Source organism: Dreissena polymorpha, chromosome 4 (assembly GCF_020536995.1).
Source record: "Dreissena polymorpha isolate Duluth1 chromosome 4, UMN_Dpol_1.0, whole genome shotgun sequence".
NCBI classification, from domain to species: domain Eukaryota; kingdom Metazoa; phylum Mollusca; class Bivalvia; order Myida; family Dreissenidae; genus Dreissena; species Dreissena polymorpha.
Window position 1 is genome coordinate 131273358 of NC_068358.1, and position 9448 is coordinate 131282805.

At 34.8% G+C, this 9448-nt stretch overlaps 1 long non-coding RNA gene across 1 annotated transcript; it reads right to left on the reverse strand.

Moving 5' to 3' along the window:
- Positions 1 to 497: 497 nt before the first annotated feature.
- Positions 498 to 1577, reverse strand: LOC127876531 (uncharacterized). Its single transcript, XR_008047916.1, has 3 exons — positions 1473 to 1577; positions 1077 to 1192; positions 498 to 728 (listed from the first exon to the last, which is right to left on the reverse strand). It is a non-coding gene; the product is annotated as an uncharacterized LOC127876531 (long non-coding RNA).
- Positions 1578 to 9448: the final 7871 nt, after the last annotated feature.

The window sequence follows — 9448 nt, forward strand, 5'->3', positions numbered from 1 at the left end:
AATTTCAACTGGTGTTTAAAGACAAATTTGTATGCTGCTTATGGCAATGTGAACTACATCAGAATTACTTTACATAATAAGCAAGTGTTCTTGTTAAAAAATCCATTTTACTGCATTCATTGTACACGGTTTTGTTTCACGCAACGTTTTATTTTGTCACCGAGTTCAGACGTATTCAAGGATTTATTCTTATACCTTAAGATATCGGTACAAACTGCAAGAAAAAATGTCTTTTAAGCACTATAGATTTTTGCAAATGTATTTCAATAACTTAAGATATTTGCAAAAAAAGTTATAAACGTTGTGTTTACAATCTGTCCAGCCCGTCTGTAAACCCCTGAAAACCTCGTTGATTCTGCACCCTGGTAAAGTGATATATATATTAAATAGGAAACTGAATTAAGATACATTTTAAAAAGAGATCCAACATAGAATGAAGATAATTTTGGTAAAAACGTGCTAATTTAATGACTAAAACTAAAATATTCCAACTGTATTCATCGCATTTAAAATATTGTGAGATGGTAATGAAAACAACATATCATTAGAAATAACAAAAATGAAACAAATAACAAGTCTAAAGCAACGTTATTCACAGGGATGTTTAAGAGATTTAAGAAATGTTCCACACTTTTCGTTCATCTCCGTTTGACCCGGTCTTCATGGCTGGTCGTACCCCGCGTGCATAACATTCGTGTTCTGTTGCTGAGCCACTATTATGGTGCTCTCTGAAAAACGACCGAAATCAACACTCAACGTATAAAACCGTTTTAAACAACCACTGTCTTGTAAGTAATAAATAAAAATTGTAAAAGCATATATGCTTGTAAAAATTATGGTTGGTAAAAATCGAATACGATTCAAGAAGACTTTCAAACGTCATCTTTGTAAATTACAAAAGCATTTACTCTTCGTTCGAGTCAATATGTCATAATCAAGATATAAGTCCCAATAATCATTTTGAAATAAAGATTTTAAGATTTTAATTAAGGAAACAAAGAACGACTATCGATTACATTTCTCTTTCGTTTTATTTCTGTTGGCGGAAATAAGCTGACAATGGAAAATGTACTCACGTGGTAATCCGTACTGGATTATCACTCCCTGATTACGGCGACACCGCCTGCAGCAACACCAGGTCAGCAGCACACCCAGCGTGATTACTATTGCAATCATAACAATCGGAACCCAACTGGACGAAAGATAAACGTCCATTATAGAATCTTTTGAATGGATATTAAGTTTCCTTGTGATTTTATTTGAAAATGAATGTATGACAATTTTAAATGTGCGCGTAATTATGTTTCTTTGTATTTAAGTTTATATTAAATATATAAAACGGTCCTGTTTATATATGGCAGATCATGATATATTACATAACAAGAATTAGCCTCATACGTAATTATAAATCGTTCTATTTTACGGTCATTTAGAAAATATATTTTAAAAAAGTCGAAGAGCATGTTCAGTACATGTGGTCACTGATCCAGTCGGTCGTGCACGAGTCCTGGTCTCGATCCGTGAAGGCAACCTGCCGCCATTGGTCGTCGCAGCAGACCTTTAAGTGGGAAAGGCTGGGAAAGTCAACATTCCAGCAGCAGTAGTGCTCGCAGAGCTGCGAGGAGTGGTACTCCTCGAACGTATCCGTGTAACTTGTGCAACACTGGTAACCATGGCTACCGTCAAAGGTTACTGAAAACATAAACAATATGTTGTAAACAACTGGATGCGATTCCATGGTAGGATCTGAGTAACTCGAGAAGCATTTGGTGTATCCTGAACAATATAATATGGTTACTGGAAAGAAAACGGCGCTGCAAACGACGGTATTTCTTGTTAATCTGTGTAGGTGTAGTCATTGTACGAATCCTTGCAATTGGATCATTGGTGATAACCATTTAAACCGACCAACGTCACTGGAAATTGGATCGATGACAAAAGCAAAATTAACTGTTTAAGTGTCGAGACATTCTGCTTTTCTGTTGATTGGCCTTTGCATGCAAAATGCAACCTCAACATTAAGTTCAATATCGAGCGAAACAAATACTTTCTAGAAACGACTAAACATATTTTGCTTATTGTAGTTGCTAAGCATAAATAAAGTTGTTTTAAAGTTGCAATAGGTTCCGGTTTGCCTTTGTGATGTTAAGTAAACGAGAGAACTTAACATTATAAACTTAGTAATTTAAAGATTGTTCATATTCCGTGGATTATACTGCCGCATGCAATCTACACCAACTAGTCGTATAGTATTTCATGTTCTTTGTATGTAATATATTTTGAATAGGCAGCATTGTATTGTTAACAAAGAGGTATGATATAGGTATTGAATGAACAACACAAGACATAACACATTAATTTTTAAATTCAATACAATCAAGTGAACTTGCAAAAAATACTTTTGTTAAATTTCAATGTATGTATATATTATTCAACAAACTTAAACTGAGTACTGATAAAAAAAATTTATATCGTCCCAGATTTGAGCTGACACTTTCCGCTGTTATGTTATCTTCGCTTTTACGCTTTTATGCTTTGTAAACTATCCGGTTTATACTAAAGATACGTAATATTGTTTTTCTAATTTTCTTTTTTTTTCGAAAAATGTGACCTCATTCCATAAATACTTATTTGGGACTTATTTTGTCTTTTTATGGATGGGAATAATTGTTCGAAAATGGACCGAATAGCCCTATCCTAATTAGCGATTAAAAATACATGCATATCTTTTCAAATAATAAATGTTTTTCTTTATAAAAAACTGAAGTTGGTTAAACTAAAAAGTTGTACAGACGACTGCCGTGTATAAGTCAATGATTTTAATAAATATGTGATCATTTTTGATAATTGGTAAAAAAGATGGTATCAGGGTATTGGGCAAGTTAAGTGTCGGTTTGCGTCCCGCTGAGATGCAGTTTGTCCCAGTCAATCGCTAAAATTGATGGCAGTTATATTGATGTAACGATTAACTACGGTAAATCCTTCTTTGATTCTTTTGACAGTATCCGTGAGCAGTGTGTGAAAATGGTCTATTGGTCACTCTAAATTTCATTCGCTTTCTACATCAACTATCGGGTTCATAGCGCGTACTTCTCACGATAAACTTTTAACGTATAAATTGTTGTTGTAAAGCAAAAACATAAAATCTGCATCATAAGCGCTTTTGATACAAAGTTGTGTTATTATGTGCTGTGCAACTGTTATACAATAGTAAATATCTCAAACTAAAAATGCGCTACAAAGCCCTACTTTTTCTCGATGAATTTGCAACATGATTCTTTGTTCCAATCTGTTTAAGCACGGACTCTAGATTACATTACGTATAAACCAATAAAATCGGATGAATAGTGTTTGCATAAGATTGAATTTACTACAGTAAGGGTCAAATACTCGATTCATCTCCTTTCAATATACACTCCGTGGTTTAAGTGCATTTTATTTTACTTCGTTGTACGTTTAAACCAACCAAAACATACTAGCTTTCGGGCGATAACGATAACAAAATTCATTAAAAACTGTCCACCATATGCCACAAAAAACTGGTTGGTTACCATACAGAACAAACGCTATCGTTACTCAGTTTTCTTATGTTGACTTCAGCAATTTATTTGTGCATTTAATCGACTTAAAATGCCACAAATGCGTCTTAACGTCTTAAACTATTAATAATTGACGAAGACATTGCGTATTTCACAAACTACTACCTGTTGATTCGACCAACCTGTGTAAACATGGTTACAAGGGAATGTCATGATAATACCGGTTGTCATTCATGTAACATTCAATAAAACTCTCGAATAAAAATGAACCTCGTGTTCAATAAATTTCATATCAACCCAGATGGCGCATTATGCCCTTGACATTGTGATCGCTTATGTTTGCTGAAATATCTTACTGATAATGCTTAATACATGTAGGATGAATATCTCAAAAGGAGCGTGTATTGTTAAAACAAAACGACAGTTACGAACAACGTGTGAAAAGGAAGTTTATTCCAGCCATCATTTAGTCTTCTCAGCTTTATTTCCTTTCAACAGTCTTTTACGCGTTATGATTTTAAAAGGAGTATATGTTGCGTATTAAGACTGTAGTTTTTTTTATACAAAATCTAATTACGGTTGTTGAATTCGTTCATATATTGTTTCATCATGAACATGACGACAAAACTACAAATTCCAACGACAGACGGATATATTCACCACATGAAAAGAAAATCCCTGTTTGATTTTACTGAAATTTGAAATAACCAATCCCTAAAATTTACGTATATCTATTTTCTGAAAACGGATTTCACGCAAAATTGAAAATCATTCATTAACAACAAATTAGGTGACTATTGCAGCTATACTTCAAATTCGTCCCTTCCTCAACGTAAGTCTAGGAATTTAATTTGGTAGGACACCTACTAGGAGTGCCGGGGCACATTCCGGTTCCATTAACAATGCAGCCTCAGGCGAGGAATGACCTAAATAACTTCGAAATACGCACAGACACACTAATGAAGAGCCAAACACAAATGCACAAACGCGATCTACATATTAAATCAGTCTGGGTAAAATCACAATGAGCTTTAAATAACTGCACCAACAAGTATACAGAAAGTGACTAAACATTATAAAATGTAGATCAACGGTAAAAGTAAAAAAACACGGTTTACTTAAAAGATCTCGACACTGTTTTAACATAATTCCAACGGCTTTTCCCGTCTTTGTTAAAAGGCCCTTGGTCAATCAACTTGTGAACAAATGAGTCGCGAATTAAAAAATATATACATTGTAGAAAAATGTGTCGTGAAATTTTTAAAATTGTGAAAAATGAGTCGTGAACTTCTCAAACGCCACGACCATTTTCTCAGAAGGAAAAAGGCACTGCAGCGGTAACGTCTTCGTTTCGCATTTTAAAACTCAATTTTATGTAAGGCTTATGTTAAACTGTAAAACTTGAACAAATATATCTGAAATAAATTCACTTACCCCAAATAACCAACAAACAAACGAATAAAGCGCAACAAGTATGCATTGTTGTTCTATCCCAATATGATATTCGCAATAGAAGATTCGTCACGCTTAGAAGCGGATATTTGTGCGCATGTTATTTCTAAATATAGATCGTAACGGGTTTAAGGCATTTTCTGAAAACTGGTTAAATATGAATGATAACTTTGGAGAATCAACGCACCCCAAGTAAACGCTCGGTTACGTCCCTTGCTTTTCCTTTACTTTTCTCGACGTCCGTGTTCAAACGAAAACTATGCCTGCGTCGCTCTATGCCTGCGTCGCTGTGGAACCGCCGCACGTGACCTTTTCATCTTTACGAAAAATGTCTTATTTTCCATGCGATTTCATGGCGCTCTCAAAATTAAAACAACGTCGTTATGTCGTGTTATCACCATCGTTTTTTCGGGTTATCCACATCGTACTGTCGTATTGTCATTGAATATTTAGTATTATGTTTTTGCAATTATCTGTTACCGGTAATTGTCGCTCTACGCATGATGCCGTAGTTTGATGTATATTTGATGTATTAATAAGTTACTCTATGTTCATAGTTGTTGTCAACATTTTTGTTAATGTCCTGCGCGCATCTGTTTAATGAACTTGAAATTGTAAATCGACTATCTAAAAGCAATTTGAGCCAAAAATATGAACTTACAATCGTGTTCACCTTTGAGATATTTGATATTGAATACCTTGCGTTTACCTTGATAACTAATACAGAGGGGGTAATCACGTGATAGACAAGATGGCGACGTCCATACCGAACAGTTATTTTTCGCCGTTTTATACCCTTTATTACTTCAGTTTTTAAAATGACGCTCACTTTCCAGCCATATCAGTAAGAAGGTGATTAGCGTTTACTCCGTATTTTAATTCGCTTTATATCTCGACTTTACTCGGTGCAAATGTTCTTAGTGAAGCCCTAATTAGGTCATCCCGCTAAGAAATTTTGCACCGAGTAAAGTCGAGATATAGAGCGAATATAACTTCAAAATAAAAGCCAGTAACTTTCTTTCTAATATGGCTGGAAAGTGAGCGGAATACAAAATCATAAAACAAGTAGTAAAGGGTATAAAACGACGAAAAATACCTGCCTCGGCATGGACGTCGCCATTTTGTTTGTCACGTGATTACCCCTTCTGTAATATAGTTTCAATAAAAATTATACTCAACGATGAAACTTTTCAGTTATCCGATTAATTGTCAATGCAAATGTTTTACCATAAAACACATTGAATTAATCGCTCTCCTGTCAATCCAATATTTATACAATCAACGACATGAATATATATCATGTTGAGCCTTGAAAATGGTGATTATGTAAGGAAAACTGGTGTAATAAAGTATTACAACTGTGATGAAAGTCGTGTTATTCCGCCTTATTTTGCAAATGACCGTAACTCAAAGCGTTTACGAGTACGTTAACTACAATTATTCGGTCAAAATCGCAACAAGATACTAAGCGGTCCTTGGTGCAGATATAGAACCTCTTTGGATCAGCAGACGATTTATATCATACATCTTACCTATCTTGCGGAGGAATCCCAAGTATATAGCCGATATATCACGGTTGAGATAGAACGTTGGCATTCGAGTCCCACGGCAGTCAAACACTTTTATGACACGTTTCTTTTCCTTGCTATCATAATTATTTGAAACTGCTTCAAATAACACAGTGCTGTTAATAAATTAACAACATTTCATTTTGTTTAAGCACGAAAAGTGTGTCGAAAAAGTATGAACAAGTATTTTCATATACACAGCTAAAATTTCCCCTGTCTATTACGTTCTGTAAATAATTTTGAATTCCAAGGTTACGTTAAGTATAACTCCTTCCTGATCTGTGTAGATACCATGTTCCATGCATTTTTTAGCACGAAAAGTGTGTCGAAAAGTATGAACAAGTATTTTCATGTCCACAGCTAAAATTTCCCACGTCTTTTACGTTATAAAAATCATGTTGAATTCCAAGGTTAAAGTGAGTGACTCCTTCCTGATCTGTGTCGATACCATGTTCCATTATGAGTTGATTATTAACTTATCATCATCTTCATATATTCAAACATGTGGTTGCATCGTTGAACTCGTCTCGATCTTTATAAAAAAAACTTGGTTATTCTTTTTAATGCAAATACATACATTTATTCTTGTAAATAAGCTGTAACAAGTGAATATATTATTACCGGTCAGAACACATGTTTCGTCATCACTCCTCGGAAATACCGAAAAAACCATCTCTAATCATAAGTTATTAATATAATTAAAAACTGCAAAAGGAACGAACAAGCTGTCAATACACATAAACTGTATATGACGAGTCATTGATTACAAATAAGAAAAGTTTCAGGATTTTATTTTTAAGTGATGTGAACAGTTTTGATTGCTTGTACGTACTCATATCGCCATATTTGGGATCCGTAACAAAGAATGGGTTTGATCATGGAATCAAATTTTTGAACATTTCGAGAGGCTTAAAGAAACCAAATGGCTTTAGAGAGTTATTAATTAAGAATATATCCTTTTGTGCTTTGGCAACTAGCTTTTTTATTGCCAATTTCCATGATAATGAAGGGTTAAAAATTAGGCCATATACGTGTATGCTGGTGTTGTTTTGACTTGTTTGCACCGAAAATACCAACGTTGGGTGCTTTTTAATACTCCACCTTAACGAAATACAACTATCTCGGTTTAATTGAGATTTACTTCCATCACTGTCAGCTTTGACAGAATAACTCAATTAAATTAATTTGTTTTTGTATTTTGTGTTATGTTTCCGCGCAATTTGCAATATCGTCAGCTAACATAAAACAAATGATGTCGGGAAAATGATTGGTGACAAAAGTACCCGAACCACAGTTTTCGTGCAAAAAGGTAGAAAACTCGTCAATAAAGAGGACAAATATTTTCGAACTTGTTATGTCTCCTTGTCTGGTGCCGATGTTACAAGAGAGCCTATTGGTTACAACGTGCTCATTTGATTGTCTGTTATTATCATCTGAGCATGTATAATTCTTTTCACTTGTACGCGGGATCTTAAGTTCTTATAGAACATTCCGAAATTAACGTGTAAGCATTTCCTTTCAAGACATTTAAACAATTTAAAATGCTTTATGGAATCAAAAGCTTTTTTAAAATCAACATGTAAACAATATAATCTGCCTTTCTTTTTCAATAGATATGTTTGTATCATAGCTTGGAGGCAAAAATATTGTCAACTGTCGAGTACCTAGGCCTGAAACAAGCTCGCGATTTGTCGATTTTATTTTTGTTCTGAGCACACGAGTATAAACGCGCATTAAATATTTCATAAATACTTTGTGCGTCGTGTTAGTAACAGAAATGCCCTGTAATTTCAAGGGTCATGAGTTGTTCCCGATTTATAATTTGGACCTATTATGCTGGTTCCCCACGAATCTGGAAAATTACTTGAATCGAGAATTTTGTTAAAGAGTTTATATAGATACGGTGTTATTTCGTTCGAGGTATACTTATGAAATTCCGATAGAATACCATCAACACCATAACTGTTGCCGATGTTCCAATTAAGAAACGTGTTGTTTGTCAATTCGGACAATGGTCGTTCGACTTCTTGTACGGTGAATGGTTTATTAAGTTCGTATGCTGATACATCAAAAAATTATGTATTTTCAGAATTTTCAATTTCCACAGCATCTGTATCATAGAGTAGTTTACTAAAATGTTGATACCATTCATTAGCCGTAATATTTAAATTTATACACGGCTCAAAATGTGTACGTTTGATTTTCCTCCAGAACATAAACGCATAATTGTTTCTTACATCATACAGTTGTATTCTTTCACTGCGCTGAAAGTCTAAAAGCTTGTTTTTACAGATAGATTTACATTCGTTTCTCAAATCTTGATATTCACGCAAATGAGCTGCTAATTTATATGCTCCCCAAAAAAAATATTGGGGGAGCATATATTCGCCACTTCGTCTGTCCGTCCGTCCGATCTTTATATTCACGCAAATGAGCTGCTAATTTATATGCTCCTCCCCAAAAAAAATTGGGGAGCATATAGTCGCCGCTTCGTCTGTCCGTCCGTCCGTCCGTCCGTGCGTCCGTGCGTCCGTGTGTCCGTCCGTGCACAATTTTTGTCCGGGCTATTTCTCAGCAACTAATGACCGGAATTCAATGAAACTTTATGGGAAGCTTCACTACTAAGAGGAGATGTGCATATTATCAGCGGGTTCTGGTCGGATGATTTTTCACAGAGTTGTGGTCCTTAGAAATTTTCTATTAACTGTACATATAGTGTAATTCTTGTCCGGGCAATTTCTCAGCAACAATGACCGGAATTCAATGAAACTTTATGGGAAGCTTCAATACCAAGAGTAAATGTGCATATTATCAGCGGGTTCTGGTCGGATGATTTTTCACAGAGTTATGGCCCTTTGAAATTTTCCATTAATGTACATATAGTGCAAT